Source organism: Watersipora subatra, chromosome 11, assembly GCF_963576615.1.
Source record: "Watersipora subatra chromosome 11, tzWatSuba1.1, whole genome shotgun sequence".
NCBI lineage: Eukaryota > Metazoa > Bryozoa > Gymnolaemata > Cheilostomatida > Watersiporidae > Watersipora > Watersipora subatra.
This window is the reverse complement of record NC_088718.1, coordinates 16,598,416-16,618,910: the sequence shown is the minus strand read 5'-3', so window position 1 is coordinate 16,618,910 and position 20,495 is coordinate 16,598,416. Positions and strand designations below refer to the sequence as shown.

General features: G+C 33.5%; 1 long non-coding RNA gene across 1 annotated transcript in view; it reads left to right on the top strand.

The window, feature by feature from the left end:
- The first annotated feature begins 1,865 nt into the window (after positions 1-1,865).
- LOC137408309 (uncharacterized) overlaps positions 1,866-20,495 on the top strand; it is a 33,526-nt gene continuing 14,896 nt past the window's right edge. Inside the window, exon 1 of the long non-coding RNA XR_010980070.1 lies at positions 1,866-1,932. This is a non-coding gene — a long non-coding RNA (uncharacterized lncRNA). The remainder of the gene's footprint in view (positions 1,933-20,495) is intronic.

Genomic DNA, 20,495 nt, shown 5'->3' with positions numbered 1-20,495 from the left:
TTCACAAATTTCTCAGGACACTTCGATTTACCTTTCTGACTGTTTCGCTTGCAGAGAAAGCATAAATCTATTCACACATTGGCAACTTTTCATGTACGTTCAATTCTGCAGATTTATCCAGTCACATGCTCACACTTTTCATACCATTTCCGACTGCAGCTCGCGGGAAATCAAACATATCCTTTCCGACTGTTTCGTTTGCGGGAAAGCATATCCTCATTCTATTAGTGACTGTAGATACACAGAGCTCTAGGTTATTACACCTAACATTTACATACATATAAGGCCTAACAAAAATAATACACCGGTTATAATTAAGTTACATCAGCTTGACTTATAGGCAAGCACACTACTATAAGAAACTTAAACTCGAGTATAAACTTTCAATTAGATACTAATATAGTGCACAGACTACACATAACTCTAGACATATTTTAGACAAGATACTGAACTGACAACTTATAACTTATAACAACGACTGACTGCATTCATAATGCTCACCACATGCTAACATCTATATTTCCTTGACAGGTACAGCGTGCCGTATCGTTTTTTTTTCTAATCTCAGATAGTGGCTTATTGATTACCTACTTTGATCAAACACATCATTCATTCGTTCATTTAACCTTGAAAAAAAAAACTAAATGTAGCCACTGTAGAAACTAAATGGCGTGCTAACTTCATGTAATGAAAATTGACTTTTGAATTTTTTAGGATAGACTTTATTGCGAAATAGACACGGCACATACCAGAAAACGAACTCATTTAAAACTGTTAACTTCTATTGTGACTTCCTATTTTTTAAGGATAAGACAGGTTAGTGATGAACACAGATGCTTGGAATTTTTTTTCTGTAGGTAGCTCCAGCATTGGAGAATGAAAAGGTTCTTACACACAACTGAGTCATGCATATTATAATATTTATTTTGAGATTTTAGAATTCCAAAAGGCACGCCAACTTTTTTTACTACAATGTTATGTGAAGTTTCTATTTCAAGATTTAGCTTTCTTTCCTGACCATGAGACCAATGACTACCCGCCGCTTACAACCACCCATACATACCAACATACGGGAGGACCCGTTTACTTTGTCAAGGGAGACGCAATACAAACACCAGTACAATAATACGCGATCTCGAAAGGACAATTGACACTCACATATACCACAAGGCAAACTAACAACCATTTACTTCTACTACTAACACATACCTTAATGCTCTGAAAAAAAAAAAAAAAAAAATTTTTTTTTTGCTTTGCTTTTAACATCTTTATGGTTTTGGTTTTACGAATTATTATATAATTTTTTTTATTATTAACTCGAGTATATGGGTTTTAAACATCTTAATTCTAACTATAACTTTATAACTTCATTTTATATATTCTGCTTATTTTACTACCGTTACGCCAACAGCAACGTTACTACGGAATACCGATATGAGGACATATCGTTCTTTAACAGCGGGAGAAATGTTGTATTGAAATACTTCAAAAACAAGATACCAGCAGGGAATGTAAAGAGACATTAAAAGATTAAACATCAATCTTGGAAACTGCTGCGTCAACACCACGTCAACACCGCCAAAGGAATTTGGAATACAATTACATCTACCAACCATGACCAAGCACAACCAAAGATAACTGAGCTTACCCTGAGTCAGCTCTTTCCATTACATAACACAGCGCCAATCAATGTTATGCAATCCCAGTTTCAAGACACAGATATAGCGCTAATCAGATGACGGTTCAGAGACAGCGTTCCCTCCAATGGACTTACTCCTACAACACAAAGATATAATATGAACATTATACGTACCGTCCTCAGGCTATCCTGAATGCCTATAAAAGCTAACAATTTTCATTAGCTCATCCTCTTTTGACAGTGACAACTTGTAGACGTACAAGCCGAGCTTAAGGGCAGATACAGCTGTTGGCGTAAGAGATTATTTCACTTAGTTTCATTGATTGCTATCTATCTTATATTTTAGAATTTTGCTACTTGTGTATTAGGCTTTGGTTCATAATAATAGATATTTTGATTGCTATACCAAACATCTGAGAGTTAACATAGTTGAGGCTTGTACAAAGATCTGGGTCAAGTTCCATACTCATACTATTAGCAACCATTGAATAAACAATTAGGTTTACCTAGCCTAATTAACCACAACAAGCATAGTCTAGATTGAAGTAGAACTTGTGGCTATTAATCATTGATGTTAGTGTGGTATTCAAGTAAGTCAAATTACCTGAAAAACCATATAACAACACAATACTTTACTATTCTTATGTCAGCTATGGTTGTAAAGTGACAACCGATGGTTTTTAATAATTTTAATTCAATGTTGTTAGTATACCAGTGTTAGTAAATAAAATATAGAATGGTCAGTAGTCACAGTATGGCCAGTTAATCAATATCAAATGACAGCTCATTCACAGGATCTAATACCTCTTCTTTCATAATCTTGATAGCGTTATATTTAAAAGATTGTCTGCCATAGTTCTTATTAATAGATGGTGTTATTAATGAGCATTGCGATCTTAGGCTTATTTGGTGTCTCTCACTATCCTCTTGAATATATTTGTATAGAGCACTGGCCACTGTAGCTACCTCCACTTTGCCTATCAACTGCCTGTAAAAGAAAGAACGCCGACTGGCGAGAGTATGTAGGCCCAATAATCGACGACCATCAGTTACTGAGAAGGATTTAGGTGCTTTGCATATTACTCGCACCGCTTTATTTTGGCAAGCCTCAATTTGGTCTGAATGACATTTACCAAGAAACATAAACAAAGTAGCACAATATTCAAGACGACTTCGGACTATTGAAGTATATATTAATTTAGCATCTTCAACAGACAAAAGATGTCGAATCTTACGAAGAGCATATAAACATTGTTTTGCCTTGGTCACTGTTAGTTTTATATGCGTATTGAAACCAAAATTTGCATCAATTGTGACCCCAAGTAATTTTATATTGTGTTCAATTTGGATTTCAGTGTTGCATAGCTTCAAAGTTCTATTATAATCAACTGCTCGATTCGAGAAAATAATAAATCGTGTTTTTTCAACACATAGAGATAACCCATTAGATAGGTACCAGTTTTGCATTCTATTAAATTGTTCTATTGATAGCATCTGAGAATCTATCTGAGTACTTGCTGAAGAAATAATTACTGTATCATCTGCATAGGAGTAAGCGTTTGGATTTTTATCTAGCATGTCATTAACCATCATGTTAAAAAGTAAAGGCCCTAAAATAGATCCTTGAGGGACACCTTTACGAATAGCTAAAAATTCTGACAGAGTATTACCAATTTTCATTGCCTGGCTGCGGTTGGTCAAATAAGACTGAATTAATTTAGTAGCTGATGAACTAAATGAAAAGAAATAACTAAGTTTATCAACTAGAAGGGAGTGGTCAACCGTGTCAAATGCTTTCTTTATGTCAAGAGACACCAAGGCTACATATTGTGAATCTTTTTTATCAAGGTGACTAGCAATAATGTCAAATATATAATGAAGCATTTGTGATGTTGAGGTCCACTTTCGAAAACCGAATTGTCTACTTGAAAGTTTTTGGTTTGTATCTAAAAATGATTTAATCTGTAAAGATATAATCTTTTCAACAATCTTAGACAAAATGGGAAGTGAAGATATGGGTCTGTAGTTATTACAGCTCAAAGGGTTTCCTTTTTTAAATAGAGGCGTGACAATAGCTTTTTTGTAAATGTTAGGAAATTTATTGGTCTTAAAGCAATTGTTAATCAGAAGTGTTAAAGCTGGGATTAGGCTATGAGCTAGTTTTATGTATATTTCAGAAGGAATAGATAAGACTCCGCCTCGTTTTCCTGGTTTAAGGGTTTTGAAGATAGATTGGATTTCTCTTTCAGTTACAGATTCGAATTTAAAATTATGCTCAGATGTTTGTAACGATGTTAGTGCAATATTAGTTGCTGGGCTATATATATCTGAAAAAAATTTGTTTAAAATCATAGCTACCTTTTTTGGATCTTTTTCAGTAATTCCGTCATTGTCTAGGAAAACTTTGGAAGCACATTTTTTAGATTTTCCGAGTAGTGGGTTTATTTCACTGTAAAATGTCTTGGCATTAGTGCTCAAACGTTTGTTATAGTAATCACGTTTTGCTTGTTTGATGTTTTGCTGAACAAAATTTCGGAATTTTTTATATTGTGCCCATCCACTGTTTAGACACTGCCTAGGTCTATCGGAGCTGACCACTTTCTTGTAAAACCTGTTTTTCATAGCAACTAGCTTTTTTAGATCAGAATTTAACCAAGGTGGAGAGTCTCCACGAACTCGTAACTGTTTAATTGGAGATAATTCAACTACAAGAGAATTAACCCACTCTTCAATTAACGTTGCTTGACTATCGACATCATTGGTCTGAGCTAATTCGTTTAAAAATGTATTGTCTTTTGTATTTGGTAGATGTTCAGCAAGTTTTTTAAAATTTCTACATTCAATTAGTTTTCGCGGAGACTTCTGTTTATGATTGTAGACAGATATTGATGTCGCATAGTGATCAGATAAATCTGTCACTAAAACTTTACTAGAGCAGAGATTTAGAGTTCTAGACATGAAACATAAGTCTAGTAAAGACTCTTTGCCAAGTATGGGTGACACATACGTACAGCCTTGAACTGTTTGAATTAAGTTTGAAAATGCTGCTATGTCAAAAAGTGTATCTTTAAAAACATTATCTGTATTCCAATTTATATTCATATCTCCAACAAGAATAATATTTGCTCGGTTAAGGATAGTGTTACTGAGTACATCAGACAATTCTGAGAGAAACTGAGCTTTGTTTATGTTTGGTGGAGCATAAATTGACCCTATAACGAAAGTGGATTTACTAGTGGAAACTTTAATCCAAACAGATTCACAGGTTGGCATTTGTTTTGATAGAGAACATAGCCTTTCAGATCGGTAATGTGATTTAATAAAAATAGCAGCGCCACCACCTGTTTTGTGTTTACGGTCTTCTCTGAAAATTGTGTAACCTGGAAATTTAATTACTTCATCTGGCAAATCTGGTTTACACCAAGATTCACTAAAACTGAATATGTCATAAAAGTTAAGATTGGGTAGTGAAAGATAGTAATCAATTTTAGGTTTCAATGATTGAGCATTGTGATGTAACACATTTAACCAATTAACAGGTGGAATAAAATCATCTAACAAGGGCATAAATTTACTATGTAGTAACCTGGCATGTTCTCTAGTGTTTAGAGTTGATTCCTGATTGTTGTTAGCCATGGTCCTGGGTAGAGTCTGAAGCAGGTAGCTCATTTTCTGCAGTCTTTGGCTTTGCATCATACCATCGTCTTAAGGCAGCATTTGTTGGCCATTTTTCAGCAATGTTTTCATCTAGTAAAGTTTTAGAATTATTAAACGTAGTAGTAATCATAAAACTGCTATAGCTTGGATAACGAGTCGTGACTTTTTCAACCTGAGTTTCTATATCGAAGGTTTCCTTTATGTGTTGTATGACATTACGTGGTTCAACATCTGGTGAAAGTCGTGTAAGAAAGACCTTTACAGAAAATTTTCTAGCAGGAGCAGACTTTAGATTCCACTTTCCCTCACCAGTGCCTTTTACTAGTCTAGTGAATGGCCTTTTGTTAGTTTGAAGTGTAGATGCATATGTAGGTTTACTTTGCTCAGATCTGTGCCCAATGTTGTTTCCTTGCTCTTGTCTGGTAGCTGGCATATAATTTGCAGCAATAGCAGGTGCAGTCATAGTGTGTTTGGCATTGGCATTGTTCAGCATGTTGATCTGAGTTGTTGCTACTCTGTGCTCAAGAACAGCTAATTTTGACTTTAGCTCGCTGTTTTCCGTTTGAAGGTCACGAATTTGATTGTCAAATTTGCTGGTGATGACCTCAATCAGATGTTGTTGATCATACTTCATTTGATTGATGAGTCTCTCAAACATTTCTGTCATCAGTGTATAGTGATCATCAAACTTGACAACCTTATTAGATTTTAATACTCCCCTTGTTTCTTCTTCAGAAATCTGACTGTCCAGTTCATCCATCTGCCCTTCTTTATTAGTTTCAGAAGATGACTTTTTCCTCTTTTTTGATTTATTACCCATTGCTTTTCAGAATTATTTCAAATTTAAAAAAGCAGCAGAGAGAGCACAAATTTTGCAGCCTGTCGTGACGTTGCGCCCAACGCAACTGGCTACAAAACAGTTATCTTATTTCAACTTCATGGACTTGAACAGCAAGTATTAGCATGGCTACATACAAGTTTTATGACTTCAGTTGTAGTAAGCTGTTGTTGTAAATGGTTTTTAGTATACTCTTGAAGAACTTGTACATTGATAATATTATTACAAACTATTACGTATGTACTACATTGCAAAGCGGATATTTTATATGACTACAGCAGGTTTTGGCTTGCCCACAAAGCAGTTATACTTTTTCTTCTAATTGCAATACAAATTAGAACCTGACTTTTCAGCAATTATTAGTCTAGCTACACCACAGTTATATTTCTATTAAACACATATTGGAACCTGACTTTTCAGCAAATATTAGCCTAGCTACAAAACAGTTATATTTCTATTTAATACATGTTAAAACCTGACTTTTCAGCAATTATTGGCCTAGCTAAAAAAATTTATATTTCTATTAAATACATATTGGAATCTGACTTTTCAGCAAATATTAGCCTAGCTACAAAACAGTTATATTTCTATTAAATACATATTGCAACCCGACTTTTCAGCAAATATTAGCCTAACTACAAAACAGTTATATTTCTGTTAAATACATATTGGAACCTGACTTTTCAGCAAATACTAGCCTGGCTACAAAACAGTTATATTTCTATTAAATATATGTTAGAACCTAACTTTTCAGCAATTATTAGCCTAGCTAAAAACAGTTATATTTCTATTAAATACATGTTAGAACCTAACTTTTCAGCAATTATTAGCCTGGCTACAAAACAGTTATCTTATTTCAACTTCATGGACTTGAACAGCAAGTATTAGCATGGCTACATACAAGTTTTATGACTTCATACAAACTAAAGCTTAGAGTTACGAGAAGGTATTATCATTGTATGTTGTATGTAAAAGTTATATATTATTTAGATTTACATAGCATCTCTCAACGAAATATAATATGTATCAAATAGAAAAACCATTGAAAAAGTTGAATACACCAAGTTGCAAAACTGTATAAAGAAAAAGTACACACTGAGTACACACTGCCTTGATGCATATTCCACTAATGCAAACAACCTGACTAGAAATACAGGATGGCTAAACTATATAAATGTATGCAACATAAAAATTAATAAAACAGTAGTTACTACTGGATCAGGGCATCAAATAACAAACAACAACAAACAATGTGTGAACAAACAATAAAATTTTGTTTTAAAACATATTGAAGATATGGCAGTTATCCGCATACATGTGTACATTGGAAAGCATAACAAGAAAACATATGTTTAGCTATGCGTAATGGATTTTTCGATACCATAATATGCTAGAGATGGCCTACTATTGTCGTCTTCTGGAGTCAACTTCTTACACCATGACTCGTAAGCTTCTAGTACAGCTGGACTCGGTCTAATAAGTTGCCGACTAATGACCTGGTAGTCAGAGCTACTCTCTTTAAGATAATATAAAATGGTCTCATTTACCATCTGAATACCATCATACATTCCAGATATATACTCCTGTCGACAATGTTTGTAATCTTCGACTGGAACTGCATTAAATAAACCATAACTAGTATGGTGTGTTTTATAGCGCTTCAGGTACTTGATTTTATAATACATAAGCGGAGCATCTAGTGAGACAGCAGAAAATTCCACAGGGTTTTCTGTAAGCTCCTTGCCATTCCAGTTGGTAGCTTCATGATCTTCTGTTGTCGTGAAACCCTTCACTGCTCCTTCTATGGTGGATTCTTCCTTGGTTATTACACAAATAAATAAATAGAAAACATTGCAAACTACTCCACAAAGTTTGGATCTAGTTAACCCTTTGCTTACGAAATTCGTAAAAGCCCAGAATACGAGCATTGTCTCAGCGTATGGATCCCGAAAATCCCGAAATAATTCGGCCTTCGATAGACCTTTTTAAAAATATATTATTTATTAAAAAAACTAGTAATTTAAATAATTAAAATTAGTAATTAGATCAATTTCCATTGGCTTTGTAATACTTGGCTTTGCATGTGCAAGCAATACACATTGCAAAGATGTGTTATTTTATGGAAATCTACTGAACGCAAGCGGTTGTTCAAGCTCTGCTAAAAAAGTTTGCTTAGAGAAAGACATCAACTGGTTTGGCAGTGAAGAAGAGGATATCAGGTGGGAAGAATGTGGGAAAGACAATGAAAGTGAAAAATAAGATCAACAGGGCGAATTGGATTGCGAAAGTGAGAGTGAAACGGCCGGCGATGAAACCGGGAGTATTTACGGATTTCAAAGAGGAGCTGACTTAAAACCAAAAAAATTACATTTTGCTGAAAGCTTGGCTATATATATATATATATATATATATACCCATATTTCAGAGTTAGGAGTTGAATAAATATATACCAGTTAGGAGGTTTCGGAATATAAGGGATTAGGAGGTAACGCAAATATATATGGGTAAGCCTCCTATATGGTCTAATTTATCTACATTGTAGATATATATATATTTATTCACCTCCTAATTATTATATATTTTTATGGAAATTTTAGGAGAATATGGTATCATACAATATATATTCATCGCCTTATCGTACTTTGTATATATGCATTCTAGAAAAACTGTCAAAACTTGGAGAATGTCTAGATGGTTGTTGTAAATTACATATCAATTTGAAGGTAAAATAATTCATACCTCAATGAGTAAGCAAAAATAATGATTACCAGTTAGCAGATTGCTACAACTTACACATAAATTAGAATGTTACCATTGTAACTTATGTAATAGTCACAATGGAAACATTACATAGCATGGCACAGCTTACCTACCCTTTAGTAAGATGCCGTAATCTATATCATTTAGGAGTTTGCTATAACTTGTTTGTTTGAGAGGCTGCTCGGATTTACATATATTAAAGTATGTTGCTATAACTTATAGATCACTTGAGAAAATGCTATAATTTGAATTTCACATAGTTTGTAGCAATTATCTATATATCAGTGAGAAGGCTGCTATAAGTTATATATTATTTAGGAGGCTGCTGCTATTTATAAATTGTTTTGGAGGTTGCTATAACTTACATATCATTGCAGAGGCTGCTATGAGTTACATATAGTTTAGGATGTTGCTATCACTTATAGATCACCTAAGACCTTGCTATAATTTGAATTTTCCATAGTTGATAGCTATTATTTATATATCAGTTAGGAGGCTGCTATCGATTATATATTAATTAGGAGGCTGCTGATATTTATATATCATTTAGGAGGTTGCTATAACTTACATATCACTGCAGAGGCTGCTATGAGTTACATATAATTTAGGATGTTGCTATCACTTATAGATCACCTACGACCTTGCTATAATTTGAATTTTTCATAGTTGATAGCTATTATTTATATATCAGTTAGGAGGCTGCTATGGATTATATATTAATTAGGAGGCTGCTGATATTTATATATCATTTAGGAGGTTGCTATAACTGACATATCATTGCAGAGGCTGCTATGAGTTAGATATAATTTGGGATGATGCTATCACTCATAGATCACCTAAGACCTTGCTATAATTTGAATTTTCCATAGTGCATAGCTATTATTTATATATCAGTTAGGAGGCTGCTATGGATTATATATTAATTAGGAGGCTGCTGATATTTATATATCATTTAGGAGGTTGCTATAACTTACATATCATTGCAGAGGCTGCTATGAGTTACATATAATTTAGGATGATGCTATCACTTATAGATCACCTAAGACCTTGCTATAATTTGAATTTTCCATAGTTGATAGCTATTATTTATATATCAGTTAGAAGACTACTATGAATTATATATTAATTAGGAGGCTGCTGCTATTTATATATCATTTAGGAGGTTGCTATAACTTACATATCATTGCAGAGGCTGCTATGAGTTACATATAATTTAGGATGATGCTGTCACTTATAGATCACCTAAGACCTTGCTATAATTTGAATTTTCCATAGTTGATAGCTATTATTTATATATCAGTTAGGAGGCTGCTATAACTTACATATCATTGCAGAGGCTGCTATGAGTTAGATATAATTTAGGATGATGCTATCACTCATAGATCACCTAAGACCTTGCTATAATTTGAATTTTCCATAGTTGATAGCAATTATTTATATATCAGTTAGGAGGCTGCTATGAATTATATATTAATTAGGAGACTGCTGCTATTTTTACATCATTTTGGAGGTTGCTATATCTTACATATCATTGCAGAGGTTGCTATGAGTTACATAGAATTTAGGATATTGCTATGACTTATAGATCACATAAGAGTTTACTATAATTTGAATTTCATATAGTTGGTAGCTACTATTTATATATCAGTTAGGAGGCTGCAATGAACTATATAGTAATTAGGAAGCTGCTGTTATTTATATATCATTTAGGAGGTTTCTATAACTTACATATCAATGCAGAGGTGCCATGGCTTACACATAATTTGGGATGTTGCTATCACTTATAGATCAACTAAGAGTCTGCTATAATCTGTACAATAAAACAACAATCTGTATAAAACAACAATAATTGTTGTTAGAACTTACATATTGTATAGTATGTTAAACTTTAACGTAGGAATCAATAAATTTGTATTTAAAACAACAACAGCCACCATGCTTGATACTAAAAAATTCAACTAGTCAAGTACCATAGAATGGTCGTTGCTTAGTCACCAAACGGAGTAAATTTATTCAGACGTCAAGTTTAATGCGATATTACAAAAGCCTCAACAACAAGAAGACCCTGCTGCCAGTTTAATTTTGCAGCTTCTTGAGTAAGTTGCGGGCTCGGGCATAAGTCATCATTATAATTTTCAAACACCAATTTCTTTTAACAGTATACAGCTCTGACATTTTTGGTAGTTTGCCTAAATCTTCCGATCATGGCTTTTTGAACTCTCAATTTTCTTTTAGGCTGCATAACTTTTTGCTCACTAAAATAAACAAATAATGTAACTCAATATTTATAAATATGGTCTATGTTATAGTTTCTTATTCAGTCACATATCGCTGCTGCACTGCATACAAAAACTTAAAAAAATTAGTTGGTAACAATGCATGGACGCAACTCAGTTACTGTGATTGCTAAAATGAAACACACACACACACACATCTTTGCTTGCTGTGCATATTATCTACAGTAATAATATGAATTACTTGCACAACATACTTAGTTACTCAATCTAACATACAATAACAGCAATGTGTTTCTATTCATCTTAAGCCACTCTTAGAACGTTAAGTAAAAACATTTCCCCACTCGGGAATGGAGTGTCAGGTTGCAAAACCTGCGCAATACCACAGCACCATAAATTGGATAGATTCCAAACAAGCCCATTGTGCCTATGTAGAACCCAGGGAAAAACTTAATGTCACATAGAGAGCCAATAAAAATACAATAACATTCTATTTTGAGGGCATTTTCGCTTTTCAAAACTTCTTTCTTACTGCAATTTATTGTTAGCAATGATCAGTCGGGCTGGACCCAGCGCAGTACCAAATTTTTTCTAACTTTAGATCTCTTGACTTTGGGTGGTTTTATTGATCAATAGTAATACTGAGTGCTATTATTCACATTTTACCAGTAATAATAATGCCCTGAACTGTCAAGAAATTGATAGAACATTCTACTCAGACACATTCACTTAAATTTGGAAAATGACCCAAAAAGATATATTTCTCATTGTGTAGTGAATTTCTGATTGTTTTTAGTCAAGCACAGCGTTCTAAGTAATTTTTTACGCTTGTCGGTTTGACAGTAAGTTGTCAGTAGACTGGCCGCTGCGGCATATTTCCTTATATTTGGTTTTTCTTTAAAAGAATTATTATAATTTATCTTAGAGCTTGTTTCTTGAATAATACATCATAGTGTACAGTGCAGTACAACAGATAATATCTATTGTCGGTATTGTATTATCTATCATAGTCATTGTTTTATGCACATTTTCTGTACATAAAATAATAGCTAAGACTGCTTGATACAAAATAACTTTACAAGTGCATTACTGCGGAGTTGGTCTCTTTTAGTCTTCAAAAAGAGCACATTTATTGACAAATACAACGCAATGATAATAAGAAGGTTCAACAACATAAAAAATTCAGCTGGCATTTTTTCTCGCAGCCTTCTTTAGCAAGTTGTTGGCTCGAGCCCAAATCACTATAACACTTCTGTTAGGCAGCGTTGAGTGTATAGCATCCAACACTGATCTTGTTGGCAGTTTGCCTGATTTTTCAGTCCAGTGCTTGTCAAATTCTGCTATTTCCTCTGCACTTTACCGTTTTCTGCTGACTGAAATAGTAAATAATGTGAATTATCATTCATAAAAATCTGATAAGCTATGGCTTTGATGAATCACATATCATTGCTCAGCTCCATTCAAAAGTTAAATAAGCTGGTTTATGTGCGGCAAGTCAAAACAGAATTGACGGTTTCTCAGATACAAGCGAACAATAAGGACATTAATGCTCGTTAGTGTCATTTCTCATTTAGTAATATAATACTTAACCAATGTATTGTTATTCAAAGCACACATATACTGTAGAAGGTACTTTGATGACCACTTCTATATACTACTTTAGTAGCTAATTATGAAACTAAATGGTGTGCCACTTGTGTGCATGCGATAGAGCAGTTTGGATTTCTATTTGCTTCAAACTATTAGAGAAATGATCAGGATTAACATTCATTGAGCAGTCTCAATGGCCAGTGTTCAGAACGATTGCTGCTAAGCTTAGCGTGACCTGGCTGGGTAGCTATTTATTAAGTCATTAATTAGGCTAATACTTGACCTATGGGGTCAACCACTGTGGTTAAACACGCATTGTTCAGGTGTTCATTGAAACCACTAATGCCTAGATTGCTCTAGATACCTAAATGCCTCTGACTAGGAGAGCTATGTTTTGTAACCTGACAGCAGCAGAACACAAAGACTAGTGTCAGCATTTATGTAGGCAACGAATTTGACTGAAATACTTGAAAAGTTAGACACCTCTATTTTTTCTACTGCATTTGAGCTACAGCAAAATAATCACGCTTGTTTCCCTAGTACATTGTGTTAGTTTAAAGCCACTTATCATAGCATCATCCACATTTAATCTGATGTCTGAAAATCACTCTTCGGTGTTGATAATCCATGTATGTCACTCTGCACTTATTTAAAATCAATGCATTTTTGATTAGATGCTACTACACAAAGAGAAATATACCCTTGGGTTCTTTTTTTAAATTCATGCATTAGTGATTTGCAAATATATGAAAGCAGAGCCTTATTTAAAACTAAAATCTTTTTGCGTCGATATTTGCAAAGTTATGCTTGCTATTTTAACCTTGACCCAAAACTCCAATATTATAACATTCTGAAATACAGCTAAATTGACATAAGGTAGAATCATAATTTGAAGGCCATGTTCATTTGAGTGTCACCCTTTAATTGACAACCACATCCAGCTGACTGCGACTTCAACATTCTTTGATCTTTGGATCCGATTTTGGACAGGATGGATAGAAAAGTGTTGACAAATTTTTACTAACAATGACTCAGTTACAACAATAGCAATTAATACTTTTGTCAATGCATATTGAAGCGAGTTTTCTAACTTCTAAGCTTTACAGTGTTTTCGTTAAAGCTTTGAAAGCAGCAGCGTAGAAAAAATTAATAACTCTATCAGGCTGATAATAATTTTATTGTTTAAGCGGCCTTGATAGTTCGGCATATATGAAAAAACGGTTTAGCAAATATGATGAAATCTGTACTACTATTTGAGGCTAAAATTTCTTGCACATGCTACAGCATTAGAATAAGCAGTTAACGATGGCATTTTGCAAGCTCAACGCCCAGTGTATATGTTATCACTGGATCACAGCTTAGTTTGTGTGTTATATAGTTTTTATGTGTTTTTTTCAAAAGAAGTAACGTTCACTTGAACGGTGGCGTTCTATCTTTAACCGTCATCTATTATAGTACAGGTCTAGTAGAGGGGCGTTTAAATGAATGGGGATTCAATTAGAGATTACATAATATTTTATTAACCCTTTCACCACTGCATGCGCATTTAGGCGAAATCAATGGACGACCGGCATATGTGCATGTTGCGAATTTCCTGGCAATTGCGTAGTAACTTAATTTTATTATTCGTTGACAACATAACTAACAGTCTTTAAGAATTTTTATGGTATTGACAGTGTTGTCCAAAAGTTTCCCTGTAAAATTACCCTAAACTCACGAAGCAATTTTAAATTTTTGTTTAGGACTTTTCAACATAAAAAGAAACATTTGTTCTTTCTGATTTTCGAAATATTTAGTGCTATTATAGCTTTCGTAAGTACATCCAGAATTGAAAACAGATAATTACTTATGTTGATAACATTATTGATGATTGTTGATGACTGACGGATTAAGATTTTATTGATTACACATAATTAAAGTAGCAGCTCCAATAGTGACTCCAATGGTGGTCAAAGTAATAGTTTCGTAAGAGTAAGGAACATGGTAGAGCATTGTTTTTCGAGATTCGAAGGGATCGTAGCTTCACATAGCATTAGCAATGCACGAAGTAGGAATGCATTAAGTTTTTTGAATAGTACTATTTTTTAAAGTGTTGGAAAAATAAAATCTATAACAAAAAGGTTTTAGATAGAGTTGAAGCTAATAAAGATTGAACATATATTATGAAGCACAATCGACAATTTTTGCCACTATAATTGGAAGGGTTAAAAAATGCAGTGCCATGGCATTCAAACATAGATTTTATAGTAATATTATTTCTTATAAATTTTTTGAAATAAAACTTTTATTAATGTGGCACGCTCTTGTGGAAATTAACCGTTAATCAGCAACATACCCCCTTCAAGAAAGCGTCCAGCTGTGCTTCGTACCATTTTCCATCTGGTGGATATAGTGCTTGGATGCGGTGACCAGGTTTCTACCAAAATAAGCAAAACAATTTTAATAGCCCAAACAGATGTTATGCAGATTAAAAATTGATGCAAAAGATGCCTGATGTTTTTAGGTTTTTCAGCAAATCCGTGTCCCTACCTCCCATTACTAAAATTCTATGAAGCAGTAATATTTTATCTCTTGCGATATTCTTCTACAAAATTGAAACATAGATTTTAAAGCTTCAACAATTTAAAGGATTTCATTTACTCCAGTCACTTACTTATGACTCAGCCTCTAGTTTAAATCCGTATCAAATTACGACTAAAATGCATCAACTTGTTAATTACAATGAAAATAATACATTATCATAACTTTATACTGCCCTAAGCAAGCAAAACGCCCTATCTGAAAAGTTTTTCAAAATTCACTTTTTTGTGCTTATATGTAATTTAGGTTGAGATCTAACATGTCTCGAAATTTCATATATCTGAGACCACCAGAAATAGCACTTTTCACAATGTGCAAAATGCCCTATCCACATTTACCACACATAAAGTGGCAATCAAAGCTCTCTATCTGCAGATACAGCGTTTTGATTGGCCTGAACATACACAAAGTTGGACATTATGAGCAACATTATGTAATCAAAGAGTATATAAACAAAGGGAAGTGAAACTGAAGCATATATATTTGGTTGTTTTAAGGCAGCTCATACAAGCTAGTGCACTTCTAAGTGCTCATCTTATTGCTATATTTTTATCATAATATATTTATTATGACAGGACGATATCTAAGTGACAAAAGTCTCGATTTAAAGATCCGACTCAGAGATTTGATGAAAAATTTGTTTTAATTACATGTCCATTGGAAAGTTTTGCTTTTTTAAAATACTGACATTATTGCACTCAGTTGTTTGTTTTAATTTATGTTCATTAAAAGCGTTTGATCTTATTAAAACTACTATTTTACTTACTCCTTTCATTTCATAACATCAGGTTTCAAGGATACCTAGATCTTTGATCATCTCTTAACTTTTGAGCTGAATATGGCTATTACAGGGCTTTAATCCATGTGTTGACTGGATGAGTAATAGGAATTGCAACATATATCCTTTTGTTGACTAATTGCGGATTAACATCAGAATTTAAACTTGTAATCCCTTGATAATCCAGTCATGGCAAATGGTCTTGTGGCAAACTAACAATGAGAAACCAGTCCAATTAAGCAATCAAAAGGCCCTATCTGCTGTGATAGGGCATTTTGATTGCCTAGTGCCAGCTTAGTAAATTGTCAATTTAAGCAAACAAAATGCCCTAAGTGAAATAACTCCTTTGATTTTAAAGTTCCACGAAAAAACTTGTTCGCTAAAGATTGTTAGATATCTCACCATAATAAATAAAAAAACAACTAAAATACTGCTAATACTGATGCCAGGCTCGACCAAAACGCGTTTGTGCTTGTGCTGAACAATTTACAAATATCAAGATACGGCGTTTTGCTTGCTCAAGGCAGTATAGTGTACTGATAATTCTGCCTGTTTGGTGCTATCAATCAGCTAACACTACTAATCAGAATAAAAAGCATCCAAAATTATTTTAATGCTTTTTAAAAAGTTACAAAAGTTAGGAGCATCGACAGAGTCACAGATATTCATCAATTGCTGGCTACCATGCTATATGTTACCATAATTATTTTAATGTGTGTCGGTTAATCTCACAAAGCTACCCTCGTGTATAATTACAAAGTTATCATTTTATGAAAATTAGTAATAATTTCATTCTTTTAGCATTATAAAGTTGGTGTTTCTTGACCTTTTTAACTTGACAATATTACGATCCTGCAATTAAGGCAGTAAAATCCAAATCCAAAATAGCTGCGAAAACCTATGCATTGTTGTTTGCCGTCGCAATTTGATGACACGAGTAAGTGGCTTAGAAATAGTATTTAAAGTGGTTCGGCCTAATGATCAAAAATGGCCACTACCGGTCTAACCTTTTGCATTGGTATTGAGGCGAAGTAAAATACTTTTCATGATGCCTTTTCACCATTATATGGTACGATTAATTCAATGACAAAATTGGCAAAAGCAATATAAAACAATTGTGACAAACAAATATACCAATTGTGACATGCTTAGGCTGTTCTTCTGCTGCTGCAAAACCCTAAATGGCTAAACGCTTAAAAAAAGAAAAAAGTTTAGCGGCTACAATCTCGCTAGAAGGTTGAACTTATGTGATAAGTCTTTAGGTTGTGTAAGAATGAGAGGTTGACTTGTTTCTTACAATCTATTCAATCAATTGACTAGCATGCAAGAAGATAGCAAGCCATGCCACATTAGGAGAATGAGTCACTTTAAGCACAAACCACAATTGCATAAGTACATAGGTCATTTATGCTAGTGAGAAGACCTTAGAGAATAAGACCATATTATGCAATTCTGTGCAGATTTTATTACTGCAGTTATACTTGTGCTGCAATACTTCTAATAGAGTGAAAAGCAAATGAGCTGCCCAACCACAACCTCCTTCATTATAAAGTTACAAAGAATACATGTAGGAATAACAACATTAGATTTCATTGGGAGGCTGAGGCTATTGAGAAGTAGAAAGTGAATTAGCTAAGCAGGCAATAGTAGAACACACATAATAAGAGCATAGGCATCATTATTGACATGTATGCAGGCAATGAATTTATGTACAATTTCACAACCAAATTTTATAGTAAAGCTAAACACCTTTGGCTAAAGAGTGCTAGAGATAGGTCAAAACTAGCCAGTGACAAATTTCATGTTATGCATCCTTGTTTGGACACTTTATTTCAAAAGTGTTTAATGCATTGGAAGTTTAACATAAAAGTGTGCCAAGAATGCACAAAGAACATTGACAGCAATAACTGCATAGTACTGACAGCAATAACTGAATAGAACATTATGTTTAATTAAAATGTAACATAAAAATAAACGTTTTATTTTGTTTTGGTAAGCTTGCAGCAAAAATGTTTGTTGTGCACATAAAATATTATTTTGCTCCAAATACTTTACGAAACAAGTAATAATAACTTTATCGATGCAAGTTTTACTGAAATTATATTTGCTACGAGCAGCAATGGAAGTCAAAATAAGTAATACAATTCTTACAGACCTTTTAAAAACAATGGCCTTTGCTGCTACAAAACAGTGAGTAGACCCATAGGAAAAGAATTATGTGTTCTTATACTGCTAAAATTACCTTTGGTTCAGAAATCAGATTTGAAAAGAGCAATGAGTTATTATAAACATTGGCAAAATGTTTGTGATGGATAGGAAACAAAGCTGGGTGTTGCACATGCTGGTAATTTAGCTACTGTAAATAGATTTCCTACACTACCTAATTGAAAGCATCAATGCAAAATCTAAATACATGTAAATACTTACTAGCCATAGTACAGAGTGACCTTTTAATGTTTGTCAACATAACATCCGTAGCACTTTGAGCATCTTGAAATTATATTAATGTGGACTTCATTATGAGCTACCTTTGACATTTCAAAGTATTAAAATGGGCAAATACAAATTGCATTTTCAGAGAACTTTTCAATTCAAGTCATATGCCACAAAAAATTCCTCTGCGTTGTTTGTAGTATATTCTAAAAGTGCTAACACTACATTTGTTCTAAATTTTAAAGTTGACACCAATAATTGAGCAAATTATGTAGCTTATTAGTAAAACTTTTGTTAACATCAGCAAACAAACTGCATACATGCTGCCCGATACCAAAGGCCAAAAATAATAATATATATTGCTATTTATATTTTTACCAATAGTTTTGCAGTTTTGTTTTGTATTGCAATTTGAATAAAACCTACTGTATTTCAGGTTTGAGCAACTATGAGTTTTAGTTGTGTTCTGACCCTTCCTATCGCGTGTTTTTAACATTTTGAGGTAATAATGAAAAGCCATGAGTTGAATTTCTAACAAACTATTAAATGCAAGTCATTGTGCAACTTCAGCAGCATCTTATATATATAATTCGCCAAACTCATTGTCTTGAATCATCAAAGTTCACTAAATCATTCAAAAGGAAATACATACATTTGTATCTCTAATTCTTCTACAGCTTTACCCTTTTACTGCCACCCATGTACAAATTAAGCTACCGGCCTACCGCCAGCCATTTCACCGAAAATTGCCAATTTAGCTTCATGATATGTATACAATTTTTTTCAACTTCTAAGTTTATCTAGAACCTCTTCGTAATATATTTTATTTTGCTAAAATGTTAACATATAGTGCTATGCAAAAATCAATGTACCTTCACTTTGTGCATTGCTAAAGCTATGTGAAGCTACGATCGCTACGAAGCTAAAACGATGCTCTACAATGTCCCATACCCTTACAAAACTATTACTTTCACCATCATCAGAGTCACTGCTGCTACTTTAATTATCTGTGTAATCACAAAAACCTGAATTTGAATTGGTTATAATGTCATCAACATAAGTAATTATTTGTTTTCTGACTTGTGTGATACTTAACAAAACTTACACAAAATGTCCATTTTTATTTTGGAAATTCCCAAAAAAAAATTTGAAACTGCTTGGTTATCTTAGACTATTCTTCTAGAGAAATCTTCGGACCACACTGACAATACCATAAGAGTTTTAAAATCATTGGTTATGTTTTCAACGAATAATAAAATTAGGTGACCATGCAATTGTTGGAAAATTCGCATAAATGTGCATACGGCAGTCGCTCATAGATTTGGCATAAATTCGCATACGGTAAGGAAAGAGTAAAACAAACAAAATTTTTGTCAATCTCATGCCTCTAAACATGGTATCTCAAATCTGATAATTACTCTCAGTGTTGGCTGAGTAACTAAAAGTGGTAATGGGTAACCATAGACAACTATTCATTTTATATAATTATGCAATTGCTAAGCAATTGCTACCATGACTCATAAAGACTAAGAAGAGCAATACTAAATCTCTTTGCTATGCTACATTCCTTTGATTGGTTTGTGCTATTTATATTGTGTAATCTGCCAATAATAGATTAATAGAACACAAAAGTGGCAAAATGGTTTATGTAAGCGTTTGAAACAATACAATGCCTATAAAAATTGACAACTTTTCTTACTGAAGCTATGGCTATATCAATTTATCACACTAATTTTTGGCTCACATGTATGATGTGCTAGTTTACAGCAACTTATTGCAATATCACATACCTTTAATTTGATGTCTGCAAATCAGTCTTTGGTGTGGGCCATCAATGCTTCTCATCCTGCAGTTATCTATAACTAAAGCGTCATTGATTAGTTGCAACTATACAAAGAAAAACTACTTTTGGGCATGCTGTTACATTCTTACGTCAGGTATAAATTTGCTAGTTACAGTAAAACTTTGTACAGTATATTTTGT